Source organism: Limulus polyphemus, unplaced genomic scaffold (assembly GCF_000517525.1).
Source record: "Limulus polyphemus unplaced genomic scaffold, Limulus_polyphemus-2.1.2 Scaffold10, whole genome shotgun sequence".
NCBI lineage: Eukaryota > Metazoa > Arthropoda > Merostomata > Xiphosura > Limulidae > Limulus > Limulus polyphemus.
The window spans coordinates 1899152-1915246 of record NW_013665620.1 but is presented as its reverse complement, the minus strand read 5'-3'; positions in this window follow the sequence as shown (position 1 = coordinate 1915246).

The following is a 16095-nucleotide window of genomic DNA, read 5'->3' as shown; positions in this document are numbered from 1 at the left end:
TTGAGACAGAAACACTGACCAAATGTCCTTATGGTAAGATAATATTTAATTATTTAATAAATAAATAGAAGGATAACTTTGACATGTCGTCTATAATCAAAACAGCATAATTATACGCAATCTTATACGGTGTTTACTATTTACAACCTGAAAGGCAACACACGGGTTAAACAGTTAGGTCAGGTAACCAAAGGTTCAATGATAGCCATTTCTAATTTAGAACTGCTGATCAGATGGAAGGCAACCAATCAGCAACACCTGCCTTATTCAGAGCAACTCTTAGCGGTATTGACTGTTGTTTTTAATCATATCCATATCCTGTGCATCACGTGTGATTCAAAGGACATAATTCTATAGCGCTTGAGTATCATATGTGATACACAGCTACATTTAGCTGATATGCAGCTGATTCTTGTGAAGATGATAATAGGAACTGGTTGTTTTGGTTCAGAGTATGAGATTATTTCATAGGAGCATCACGACGCTCAAAGCGCATGTAAATGATGATAGATTCAGTTACTTTTTCTCAAAATAAAATGTAAACCTAGCATTTTTAGTTAATAAAACTCTTTACTCCATTCTCTCTCTCAATAATACTAGAATAAAACAGAGAAAGGGTTAAAACATACCCACAGTTGTAAGGGCGGAACATGTTCAGCGCCATATCGTGGGCTCGACACTTAGACTTTACGATCCGCAGCCGGCACGCTAACTAATAGTTACGCCATGCCTGGCCTCACATGGAATACATGCTAAACCCTTTCCTTTCTTATTATTACTTTCATCTAAATGACACAAAAATTCAAGAAACACGGCACTTTAGACTTTGCTTTTTGTTAATAATTTATAAACATTCATTCAGTAAAAATATTCTTCTGGAAGTATTTCAGGGTACAATAAAAATATTTTCCTCCATGTATTTCAGGGTGCAATAAATATATTCTCCTGCAAGTATTTCAGGGTACAGTAAGATATTCTCCTACAAGTATTTCAGGATATTTCACAGTTTGATAATGTTCCTTAATTATTCAAATAAATATAGAATAGTGGAATAAAGTATATAATTTTTGCCTCAGATAAAAAGTCATAATTTTCTTCAAAAAATAAACTATAAACCTCTCATTATCGACCGATTCTTCATGTTTCTATTTTCTATCTTTTTGACGAATTCTTTTACATAAGTGAGAAAGAATTAACATATGTGTAATATTGGAGCTTTTTTTTCGACATATGTAGCACTTGCTGTTTAACTTAAGTCTTGTGAAGGATATACAGCCAATTTGTCATATATTTCATTTTTGTGTTGTATGAAACAACAGTTTGGTTCAAAAAATGTTTTTCCATTGTAAGTAATAATAATAATAGTATAGTAGTTAGAGAGCGAGACAGTGAATCCTAGTGTCTATGGTTCGCGTCCCGTGGCCGTGGGTGCTTTATAAAAGTGAATACTAAATCCAACTATTCAATATGCCGTAGTCCAAGAGCACGTGATAAGTCCCGCGTAAATAATCATTTTTGCTGTCTGCAAATCGATTTTGATTGTTCTTGTTTCTCAACATTTGATGATTTTTAAAAGGGATGGAAATTTTTGCTCCGCTGTAAACTTAACAAGGGAGGAAAAGTTTCACCGGATAGGGAATTTTGGGCTATTTTTTTAGATGCCGTTTCGATTAATATTAATATAATATTACCGATGAACCAAACGTACTGAAGTAATTATACTTATTTTAAATGGATATGTGCAAATATAGCTCAGGTAATTTGTAAGGATAAATTGTAAAAAAGTTGATAGGTTAAAGACGAAAACAATTCGAATATATGCTAAACCAAAAGTTATTAACCTGTTTTTCTAATTACATACCTGAGATTTATGATTTTAAAGGTTACTTTACAATAAAAGTTTCAATTAGATGAAGGATTATTTAAAATCCGTTTAACTATGTGAACACGCATATAAACACATTTACAAGAAAGTAAATATGCATCATATACACTGAAAACAAATACGATTCACTGTAAAGGGAAAAGTAACAAATGACATTATTACTACTATTATCCTTGTTCCAGTTTCTTATTTTCCTCTTGGTTACTCTTCAGTTTTTTTTTCTTAGATAAGATAAAAATTGTTAAAACGTGTAGATAAAAAATTCATTAAAAAGTGCTTAAACCGTTTGTACCACACATAATTCAAAATAATGCCTTCTACTATGGCCTAGTTTGGCTTAATACGTTTTTTGAAACTTTATTTTATAATTAAATCACCTTCAAAGAAGCTTTACAACGGTTAATAAATTATTTTTTATAAAATCGATCTCCTTCTACATTCGATTACAGAAACAAAAGGGAAAAATTCGAAGGTGTTTTATTTGTTTCTTTGAATTTAAGCACAAAGCTACACAAAGGGTTATCTGTGTTCTGTCCAACACAGTTATCGAAACCCGGTTTCTAGCGTTGTAAGTCCGCAGACATGCCGCTGTGCCACTGGGGAGGAGGACAATCGAAAGTAAGGCTCTTCTAGGTTTCGTCCCCCCCCATGTCATGATTGATAACATAATAATTTTGTAAATTAATCCACAAATGTAAGTTTTCTTGTTTTCCTTAGCTTTGATATAAGATGAAGTATAAATAATTATATTAAAACCCACAATTAAATATATATATATACACATATTGGTAAATTTAGAAGCAATTCAAAATAACTTTTCTCACGTAGGATCCTAATCCATTTATCGCATTGGATAAAATCATACTTACCTCCCAGTGGCACAGCGGCATGTCTGCGGACTTACTACGCTACAATCCGCGTTTCGATACCCGTGGTGGGCAGAGCACAGATAACCCATTGTGTAGCTTTGTGCTTAATTACAAACAAACAAAACCATCCTTACCAATACAAGTTTGTGTTTTCTTGGTAAAATTTCTTCCTCTGCCATTTTAGTTTTTCTCTGATTTAAAATTATGTGAAAAATCTTTTGGTTGCCTTTTCAAACAAAGTGTTTATTTTTAAAAACACACACATTAAAGAATTTTCTGATTTTTCTAGTTGCCTCTGAATATTATTTACAATTAGCGCGTACGAAAACAATCAGATGCCTTTCACCTTCATTAGTAACTTTTTTTTAATAATTTGGCTAAATTACAACCCCCTATACATTGTCCGGATAATAACAATGTTTAAGATAAAATCTTAGTTTGTCCAATCACTGTTATCAAACTTGCCGAATACAAAACAATATAATATGTTGTTTTAATAAACCAAAGAGAACTTTTCAATTTGACATGTATAGGACAATTGCTGCGAAAATGTAAATATTAGTGGGATTTCGTGGGTTTATAGTGCAAGTCAGTTTCAAGCTATTCACCATTTCCCTTAACAAATAAAACATTTGAAAGACGTAATCACTTCTTATTCATTTCAAAATTAAACTGTATATTATAGTTTATCTCATTTACGACTTTAAAAAGTATCCCATATTAGAAAACAGTCAACAAGAAATATTGTCCAACTATGCCTCTAATAGCAATATCATTTATAATTCACAATGCTTGGGTAGTTTATCAAATAATAAAATAACATAGAGTTATTCTACGTTTGTGCAACTTTAGTTCCTTTTGCTGCTTCACACGTCTGTTGATAGATATTAATTTCAATAGCAAATCTACCAATGACGAAGAATAAAAGCTAGATAAATATTTTTTATAAAATCTGGATAATGGTCTAAATATAAATTCATCGCTTTTAAGCCAACACTTCGAAAATAATGAGATACAGAGAAATAACATTTAAGATATAAGAATTATACTTTCGTCAGTTGTTTTTCAGAAATTTACTAATATAACCGATGTCATCGTGTATATTAATTGTTACCTTAACTATTAAAATTTTTTTGCAAAAACATCACCATTATGCTTTCTCGAGATTTTAGAAGGATCTCTTTAACTAAAGATTCCCCAGTTTATTTTCCAAAATGTATTATAAAAGCTCTTTCCCTTTATGGAGTTTAAGTAAAATATAAAACTTACCATTTATTTCATTACTCAACAAATATTCTTCTCTTTTAGTAAAAATTTCGAGAATACTAAGCATACTGTATATTTTCGTTTTTACCGTCTTTACATAATTTGAAACATCCATTGAAGACATATTTTTATAAGTATCCTTGTTATTTGACTACTCAAAGACCTCATTATATATCCCATCAATTTATTGTAAAAACCATAACTTTACCATTATTTAATGAAGACGACAAACAACTTTAGAAATGATGTTTAATTACTTGTACCCGACGTTTCGGCTTAAGCCTTTATCAAGGGTCTATGAACGTCACAGATGACCAAACTGATTTTAAATGACAATGATCGAAAACAAAATACAGCTACAACAATATAACGGAAAAGTTTACGTGATACGTGATATCATTATCGTCGAACAGTTTTGAGTCGCTGATCATAAAAAATAGAGAAAATGATAATAATAACATAAAAATAGATAAAATCATAATGATAAAATAGACCCTTGATAAAGGCGTAAGCCGAAACGTGGGATACAAGTAATTAAGCCTTTTTTTTTTCATAAGTTCTTTGTCGTTTTCATTAAATAATGGTTTCTATCCTTCAGTCAGCACTGAAAATTTTAAAAAATAGTCACATATCTTTACCATTTTTTTCTTAATTCAAACACATCTTCAGAGCACATTAGTCTTTATAGAGGTTTTCTTTCATTCCTTGAAATATTACTTTTTACTGATGGTTTCCGTGTATGTAATGTTATTTCACGGTGGGTCAGTGGTAAAGTCACGGAATTATTACGCTAAAATCCGACGTTCCATTCTCGCGATGGACAGAGCGCGGATAAGCCATTGTGTGGATTTGCGCTAAAACAAACAAATAAGCGTGCCACATTCAATTATTGTCAATAACTTCTTATCAAAGCAAGCTACCTTCATAGTTCAGAACTTAAAAGTAATACCGTGAATAATGTTGCTAATTTAATATACTGGCTTAAGTAGGAATATGCAGTGTCATAAAACAAAAACATATAATGAGTGGAATGCATTGAGCAATCATGTTGGGCGTTCTCGTTGTTGGCGATAATTTCGGCAATAATCCCAATAATATCTCACGTGGTTCGGCCGGCTAGGAAGATCTAGGTTAGCCCTAAATCCATATACTAACGTAAAAATGCAAAGTAACGCTCATAAGAACTATATATGTATATAATGAATAAATGAAAAAATAATCAAATAAATAAACATGATATATATATATGTGTATGAAAGTTTTCAACTAATGCTATTAGTGAAACTAATCTTAATAAAATAATGAAATATAACTTATTTACAAGACAAACTAATTGTTTGCTTCATGCACTGTTACTAATTTCTTGTCACTTGATAATTCATAATTTTTAATTTTTATGAAGATAATATCTAACAACAGATTTATGGAATAACAATGGGTGCTGAAGTTGCGTCGACTTATGTTACCTTAATTATTAGTTTCTTTGCAAAAAGTGTATGATACACTGGCTAACATTTTCAACCAAACTATATTAACTATATGAAACAAAACTGGAGAATTTTATTATAAAAATTTAAAAGACTACGCTAAGCTGGTATTGGAAGTACTCTTCATAGTGTGGTAGGAATTTGATGGCTTGGTTGGATCGTTTTATTCAGATGTCATTCTTACAGTGATGGCCGAGAAGACCTCCAAAGAAGATTTGATCTTCCTATATAAGAAAAACTTTGTGTCTTGCATTCCTTTCACTGAACACGGGGTAAATTGAAAACTCCACATGAGGGGGCAACATTCGTTGCGGGTCACACACACAACACCCCTCAATTCACTAGTATACCCATACATAGAATGTCCACTTCCTGAAACTTCTTAATTCTTCAAGCGCTGATCCGGTCCTATATCACTTAGCGATCACATCCTGGAAGCTTTTGATCTGTGTTACCAGGCCCTTCGGGTTAATTTGGTGGCTTTGTGATCTGGTATCCTCCCGCGGCTACCGCGCCGTTCTTACAGGGGCGGTATTGACACCTTCTGTCTAGCTGAATATTGTTCTGTTTAGAATCGTAGACGTAAAAATCATGACGAAGCTTTGAAAGGCAGTATATAAAAAGTCCATCAGGCAAGTGTTTTGCACTTTCAACAGCCATGTTTGAGTATGCTCCTCCGCTCTCCCTTCTAGCAACACCACAACCGTCACCTGGTGTCTTCTCTTTTCCTTCTGTGTGGTCGTTGATAGGAAGGTGATCAGACGTGAAATTGGCAGACTACCCTTTATCCCGCTTTCGATTGTGAGCCTTACAAAGTATATATATATATATCTCCAGTTAGAGTGTATAACCAAATGTAAGTTATGTTGATAGAAAAAAAAGATTTAAATTAATGTAAATATCAAACCTTCTTCTGCTTCTAAAAAAACACACGGTATAACATAAGACTGCATTTAAAAACAAGCTAGAAATTTATTGACAAAAATCATTTTTTCTTTTTTTCTTAAATTCCAGCTGATGAATAGAAACCCACAAAAAAAAGGATGTTGTTGTTGTATTAAACCATAAAGCTACATAAAGGGCTATCTGTGCTCTGCCCACCACGAGTATCGAAGGCCAGGTTTTAGCAGTGTAATTACGCTGGCATACCACTGTGCCACTAGGGGGCAAAAAAAGGAAATATAGAGGAATTCGTAGAAAACCCTTACTGGACAGATATCAGTTTGAAAATAAAATCTAAAATTAGCGAAAATACGTAGAGTAGACATTTTTTTTCTTATTTAAAAAAAAAATCCAGCTCTACATAAAGACAAACATATGGTTACGAAATTTAAGTTGTTTGAAATCTGAAAACTATTTTTGAATTAATTCACTCAAACTGCGCATTTTGAAGCTATGCGCATCTGTGGATTGAAAAATTTATAACTGAAATAATAAACATTTTTGCTTGAAAATCAAAGTAATTTAATTATGTATTTTATAAAGCGATAACTTAAGTGCGTTTTCGCATTATTTTGAAACAGGAGTTTTGTTTTATGGTCTATAGCTACAAAATGGTTAATTGATTGAATTGTACATACAAACTTGTGTACCTGTATTTGATTATAGGTTTAATTGCTTATAAATCTTTTTTTACAACGTATCTCAGATAAAAACAAGAAAGAATCCTCACTAGCCGTGACTGTAATTAGATCTCAAATCGGTCTAAAGATGGCATTATGAGCTTAAAGAGTGTACTTGAAAAAAATAAAACAAACTCAGGGCCATTTTATGAGCCGCTATGTCGCGGCTAATTGTTAGAATTCAACCAGGCTACAATGAAGTAATTTATTTCATAAACAAGGTTCTTAACAACATATTAAGATTACCCACCCACATATATATTTAAACTCACGTCACCAGCTGCATATACATATATATATATTATGATGAACAGTACCTCACGTCTAGGCACAATGGTAGATACTATATGCTATAGTTGACAGTGCCTCACATCTAGGCACCATGGTAGATACTATATGTTGTAGTTGACAGTACCTCACATCCAGACACCACGGTAGATACTATATGTTATAGTTGACAGTACTTCACATCTAGACACCACGGTAGATACTATATGTTATAGTTGACAGTACTCCACATCTAGACACCACGGTAGATACTATATGTTATAGTTGACAGTACTTCACATCTAGGCGCTACGATAGATACTATATGTTATACTTGACAGTACTTCACATCTAGGCGCTACGATAGATACTATATGTTATACTTGACAGTACTTCATATCTAGGCACCACGATAGATACTCTATGTTATAGTTGACAGTACTTCACATCTAGACACCACGGTCGATACTGTATGTTATAGTTGACAGTACTTCACATCTAGGCACCACGGTAGATACTATATGTTATACTTGACAGTACTTCACATCTAGGCGCTACGATAGATACTATATGTTATAGTTGACAGTACTTCACATCTACGCACCACGGTAGATACTATATGTTATACTTGACAGTACTTCACATCTAGGCGCTACGATAGATACTATATGTTATAGTTGACAGTACTTCACATCTAGGCACCACAGTAGATACTATACGCTATAGTTGACAGTACTTCACATCTAGGCGCTACGATAGATACTATATTTTATAGTTGACAGTACTTCACATCTAGGCACTACGTAGATACTATATGTTACAGTTGACAGTACTTCACATCTAGGCACTATGGTAGATACTATATGCTATAGTGGACAGTACTTCATATCTAGGCACCACGGTAGATACTGTATGTTATAGTTGACTGTGCTTCACATCTAGGCACTATGGTAGATACTCTATGCTATTGTGGACAGTTCTTCACATATAGGCACTATGGTAGATACTGTATGTTATAGTTCACTGTACTTCACATCTAGGCACCACGGTAGATAATATATGCTATAGTGGACAGTACTTCCAATCTAGGCACCACGGTAGATACTCTATGTTATAGTTGACAGTGCTTCACATATAGGCACCATGGTAGATACTATATGCTATAGTGGACAGTACTTCACATCTAGGCACTATGGTAGAAACTGTATGTTATAGTTCACAGTACTTCACATATAGGCACCATGGTAGATACTATATGTTATAGTTGACAGTACTTCACATCTAGGCACCACGGTGGATACTATCTGCCATAGTTGACAGTGCCTCACATCTAGGCACTACGATAGATACTATATGTTATAGTTGACAGTACTTCACATCTAGGCACTATGGTAGATACTATATGTTATAGTTGACAGTACTTCACATCTAGGCACCACGGTAGATACTATATGTTATGGTTAACAGTACTTCACATCTAGGCGCTACGATAGATACTATATGTTTTAGTTGACAGTACTTCACAACTAGGCACCACGGTAGATACTATATGTTATACTTGACAGTACTTCACATCTAGGCGCTACGATAGATACTGTATGTTATAGTTGACAGTACTTCACATCTGGGCACTATGGTAGATACTATATGCTATAGTTGACAGTGCTTCATATCTAGGTCCCATGGTAGATACTGTATGCTATAGTTGACAGTGCCTCATATCTAGGCACCATGGTAGATACTATATGTTATAGTTGACAGTACTTCACATCTAGGTACCATGGTAGATACTATATGTTATAGTTGATATAGCACATATCTGGTTTTATTGTTTCTCTTAAAACAACATATATTTTTATATGTGATGTGTTGACTGGAGAAAGGAAGTCAAAATAAGAGTTTTTACAGTTCATCTTATTTTGTTCGAGTCATTTATGAAAACACGTAGGTAATATTAATATATTTATCACTTCAGATTGCTTTCGTCAATATTTTGCGATTTAAAAACAAAATACATTCTATCTTTGTAATGCGTCTTTGATAATATTCTATATTTCAAGATAATGTAGTATCTATGTGCTAAATACTAATTTGTAATATTCCATATTTGGATATAATGTAGTGTCTGTGTACTAAATACTCATTTATAATAATCCATATTTGACGATAATGTAGTATCTATGTGCTAAATACTAATTTATAATATTCCATATTTGGATATAATGTAGTGTCTGTGTACTAAATACTCATTTATAATAGTCCATATTTGACGATAATGTAGTATCTGTGTACTAAATACTCATTTATAATATTCCATATTTGAAGATAGTGTAGCACCTGTATAGGCGCATAGGTATTTTCTTACAAAATATTTCAGTTTATAGTTTTAATACACAAGTTTATTTCGAAAATATCTAATTAACTGCTTGTCAAAAAGAAACTAAAAGTTATATCGAAACCAGGAAAATCTGCGATTTGTTTTATCGAACAATGGTTCGTTTGTTGCTGACATCAGCAATCGCAGATTTATAGGAATTAGAAAACGGAAGTCGTATTGAAATCTCCTGTTGAGAGAATAATATTTACTGGCTTCAGGCTGTTTTCTTTGGCAGCTGATACCTCACTTAACAGCATTTACGTTTGACACAATCACCAGCGGCTGCTAACTTCGGAGAGTGCATGAAACATTTAAATTATTCACGTCGTTAATACTAGCAAAACACGCAACGACTAGCTTGGCAACGCCAATTTTACAGAGAAAACAAAACTTCTGATACTTGCATTGCATCGCGAGTACTTAAAGCATTCAAAAATAGAAATGAAAAAGACATCTTCAACTAACTCACAGAGAAGAAAAAATGGCAAAACATAAAGTCTTTCGAAGAATAACAAATTTACAATTACTTTACACACATATATATATAAATTGTGTGTGTGTGTGTCTGTGATTTTTTTATTTCAGGTAGTTACTGTGTATTGTGTCCTTTGCAACCAGGTCGTCCGTTACCCACTCCGACATCGAGAACCGCATGTTCCTTGACCTATCTGAGAGTCGGTATGACAAAGAGTTACAACAACGTGCCTCTGAGATGTAACAATGCTTCGAAGTTCGAAGAATGACAGGTTTTAGATAGCTGAAAGAGAAGTAATTTATTCAACATAACAATGCAAGATTTACTAACTTTTATCACTCACGCTGAAGGCAGAGCTGAGCGATATTTACGAATATTTTAATTCGTAATTAGAAACGCCAAATGCTAAAAGCAGCTTTGAGGAATTTCTTTTATAACACAATATTACATGAATTCATAGTTTTAGTTCAAAAAAAAATGTTTGTAAGTTGGTTTGTGTGTTGGTTTCCTAATGTGCCTGTAATTCGCTCGCGTTAAAAAGGTGGAATAATGCTATGAAACGGAAATATGAGTTTAATTCATTTCTCCTCTGATAACATGCAGCATATGTAATTTTACATATGAACAAAAGCGCCTGAAATGTATTTCTATTATTCAGCTTAAACTGTCGGCTTACTTAAACATATAATTCACTTTTTCTCTGTGTAAAATGTGAGGGAGCTTAAATTAAATAGTTTTTACATTGAAAACCAATATGTGTTGTATTGAAAATTCTTTAATCTTGCCACTTTACCATTCTTACTGTATAGAAAAAAATGAGTGAATTTGATACATAAAACATTTAACCTAATCTGAAACTCCAACAGTTGTGGGGGGGGGGAGAGAAATATATAATTGTCAGATGCACATCACAGTCCTCTTAAGCTGCTTAGCGTAGCGTTCTGCATGAACGTGCAACAACATTGAGAGCACGAGTATGGGTGGCACGCACGAGGTTCAGGCTAATCCAACTTTCTATCAACTGCAGTTGTTTATAGTTGTCGTGTGGTGTTAGTGTTGGCTTCCTGCGGGATAATTATGTCCTAATGATGTCGAGGGACTTAGTAGTCTGACCAAGACTCGGACGTCAGCTGCAGCTAACGCTGAGGTAAAGCAACCTCAGGTATAGACTATCAAAACTGTATTAAAAATAAAAAAGTGGAATCATATTGGTTAACAGCATACCTGGATACATTTAATGTGTGCACAATTAAAATATCTTAGGGGAAAAAAAATGGGTTGAGGTTTTATATAGTTTGTGACAGAAACAAGGCTCTCGTGTCTAAATAATAATTAGTGAAAGGCTATGATGTCTGAGTTATGACAGAGTTTTAATTATATTAATATTTCATATAAAATATAATATTCTGTAATACTTTTAAACAGAAAAATTCCTGTTGCTGCTTACTGTTCCCATTCCCAATATTTGAATATAACTTTCTGTTTCAAAATATAACAAGTACAATAACTTCAAATATTATTTCACAAAACAAAGCACAAGATCAGACTCTTCTTACTTTTCATATGAAAAGATGAGTTAATATTAAATCATAATAAAGTTAATATTTACACGAACAGAAAAACATGTATTCACATAAAGTAATTAAATCTACTTTACTTGAACCGGTTTCATTCTATACTATAGTGAGGATTGAGTGCATTGTATCAAAATGATTTTGAATATGCAAATCAGCAAGTCACGTGACAACTTCTGCCGATATATAAATAACTGTGAATAGTATGTATCATAACTACATTTTGGCATTGTTCGGCGTTTCGCGGGTTGCGTGGTGCCACCGAAAAGAGATCGCTTTTGAAAAGGGTATGTAACAGCCTTTTTCGACGCAAAATATTCATACAATCAGATTAAGCGTTGAGAATTACTACGTAATTACATTAGAAAACAAAGAACTATTGATCAACTTGGAGCACTAAGACCAACCAGAGAGAAGGCAGCTAGTCATCACCACCCATCGCCAACTCTTGGGCTATTCTTGTACCAACGAATAGTGGGACTGACAATCACATATAACGCCCCCATGGCTGAAGGGGCCATCATGTTTGGTGGGACAGGAATTTGAACCTGCGACTTGCAGATTGCGAGTCGAGCGTCCTAACCACCTGGCCATGCCAGTTCGGTCTTGAAACAGGCATTGGAAAGTATTGTCTTGCTACACTAGATGTTTTATGAAAAGCCAGTAGAGAGAAGGGCTGTACTTTAAACATGACATTCTTACAACGAAGCTTTTTGCCATACAAACTACGTAGGGCTGTCAAGAAACACAGTCGTTAGACAGTATATGACTGGGCGTGGCGACATGAAGTGGAACGACGAAAATTGTTCTTATGTGTCGTATTCAACTTTTCTAGAACAACAAAATATACAGTTGTTGTTTTTATTATTTCTTACTTATCATTTATAAGAAACTTTGTTCCCTCTTATAAGGGCAAAGCTACAAAATGGGCTATCTGCACTCTCTTCAACGCTGGGATCGACCACCGAAGTTTAGCGTTATAAAGCTTAATGTTTGCCACCAATGGAAGTTTAAAAACTATTTGGAAATTTTACCCAAATCCGCCCATTTGAATTGTTTGGTTCGAATGATAAGCAAAATAAACAATAGATTAATGTTACAAATTATGAATCATATAATTAATATTACAATTATGAATCATATAATTAATATTACAATTATGAATTATATAATTAATATTACAATAATGAATCATATAATTAATATTACAATTATGAATCATATAATTAATATTACAATCCTGAATCATATATGTTTGGTTAAGTTTTTATTATGAGATAATCGAAAATATTAAAATGCTATTGAAAATCTGAATATATGTTAATATTCATCCATTAATTTCTTTAGAAATATTAAATAAAATTTATGAACTGGGTCGTTGAATCTCTTTTCTAAAATTGTTACATTTTGGTTTTGTTTCTTACGTTCTGCAACCTAGAATAAAATCCTAATGAGAACAGCAGAACGTTATCAATCATTCCAAGAAGTAGGCTAAATCTGATCATTTGTGTTTACTTTAACAACAAGATATTGCCGAATACTTATACTTTTTTTTTTTAGTTTACTAAGTGTTTTACATTTACTAAATCTTCCACACAGTTCGTTTTCCACTCTCACGGTTAATTGCAATCCATTTAGCGCTGACATATTCGTAATAATAAGTATTTTTGTCTCAACATTCATTAAAATTCCAATTTATTTGGGATTTAAAAGTGTTTACGTCAGCCTACTCGGTGAAAAAATAAATCGACTCTATGTTGCTATTTTTATTATTACAGTAATGAATATTTTGAATTAACTAGAACGTTTAGCAATATTTTGCAGAGCGAGAGAGATCCATCATTACGTATAAAAGTGATTGCAGAAACCTTCTGCATAATGAACATAAAACCGCTACAGATTAAAATCAAAACTCGTAGAAATAGTGAGAAATCGATAAGTATTTCATTCTACTTCCTTTCATATATAAAAGGTTACACGAATCGTGAGCTTCTGAGAGCTCATACTGTGCTGTTATTACTAGGCCTCGTTCTTCGGATCAGCGGAGATTTCTGCACGACAGAAACAAGCGTATTAAAATGAAAAAGAGCTTACGGAAAAAAAGACAAATATTCAGAAATGATGAACCCATGAAATGTTCGGAATAGCACATTCTGTTATGATTATGGGGGTTCCAATCACTGGGGGAAGTTCTTTTAAAACCCAGATTAGACCTTGTCCCTCCACAATGTCGGCAGCATGGAATGCATGATCGCGTGAAGTGAAAACGCACATTAGCTCGAGCTGGCGAGGAAGAAAATGGATCACGTTGTAGTTGTAGATCCAGGTCTTTGTCGAGCTCCCGGGAAGAAATTAACTCTACTAGACGAAGTTAATTCGCCTATAATCCATGCATTAGCAAGGCCCTTTTATCCGCTTGACAACGGACGGCTGTTATGAATACAATTATGGTGATACTTCTACGGCAAGGACAACAATGAAGGACACCACAAATGCATTTATGAAGTGATTTATTGATGTTCTGGCTCGAGTTATAGGAGGATCGATCCTTGTCTTCAAGATTCAATTCGATAGCGTACTCTCTACCAGTTACCCTCACTCACTTTTATAAAGATTGAAGATTGAAGCTATATCTAACCATCTATTTGATACAAGATCACTGAAAAATCAAATTGAACAACACAAATATAACAATATCATAACTCATGATCTAAATAAATTAAGAATGTTTTAACGGTGAATGGGCCGAGAAGGTAAATCCCAAACATCTTTATAGTTGCCATAGAAAGAGAGCTTCGGTTGACAACAAATGTAGTCCCACTTTTAGTTTTATTTAGTGTAATAAACACTTTATAGTGAGATGCATTTTTGCAATCGTACAACAGAAGTATTTATACTTACAACCACAGTCAACTAAGACTAAGTTCTTCTGTGATCAAAATATTTCAAATAATTTGTATTTATAATTAGCAACGCAATAAACAGATCTCCTTCTCTTGGTTTGTCTATTCTCATTTACTTTGATACTTTTCTGAACTGGATGAGATTTCATTTCGATGCACTGAAGGCTTGCTTACTTTCTAGTTATTGTAAACACCACACGTTTAAGAAGCTCAAGTTGTGTCTTAAACTTATTCATAAATGAAAGCACCACAGTAGTTAACTTACTACGGCTATAGTGAGTTTCAAACTAAGTATCTTGCAAACATTTGTACAACGGACTATACCTGCACTACCATGTAATGGATGAAGAGAAAGATTTATAAAACCCATGTTGTTTTTGAAACAGCAGATATTTATCCCATGAGAACCGCGTGGTGGAAAACCTTCAGTGTAAATCTGAGCCACTTTCTAAAAACAATTTTTTGAATACAGAGTTATATAAAAAAAAACTTAATACAACACTTGAGTTTCCAACGTGGTCTTCTAGAAAGTTTTGGATGAACCTCTTAAGGCAACATTCAGCTCAATGTTTGTTTGTGACTTTCGCGCAAAGCTACACGAAGGCTATCTGCGCTAGCCGTCCCTAATTTAGCAGTCACCTAATTTATCACCACCCACCGCCAACTCTTGGGCTACCAACGAATAGTGGGATTGACCGTCACATTATAACGCCCCCACGGCTGAAAGGGCGAGCATGTTTGGTGTGACGGGGATTCGAACCCGCGACCCTCAGATTGCGAGTCGAGTGCCGTAACCACCTGGTCATGCCTGGTCTTAGCTCAATGATAACTGAATAAATGTAAAATCAATTTCTATATTACAGAAAGTAGCATCAACACGCTTACTCATTCAAGGGTAAAATGATGTTTCATTTTGAAGTGCTTTAGGAACGTGTTATTGTGTAGTTCATAATTATATCCTGATTTCTTATGAGGGAACATCGATAAAATTTCATATTTTTTTACTTACCAACACGACTCTTTAAATAATAATATAGAACTCATAGGTGCAAATGCAGACTGTGTACATGTGGTTTCAGAATTTTTGCACAATGCGACATAAAGTACAATCTGCGTATAGCCAGTCGTCCATAAGTTTGATCTAAGATGATAAAACCCTATAACCCGAGCGATTTCGAAAGATGGATCTTTCTTCTTCAGGGGCAAGCTGGAAATGGTGGGGTAATCAAATGAGTAATTTGATGTAATTGATTACATCACCATTCCCAGTTTGCCACTGAAGAAGAAAGATCCACCTTTCGAAAGAGCTCGGGTTATAGGGTTTTTATCATCTTGTATCAAGACTTCTTGAACCTACGTGTTTTTCTGAA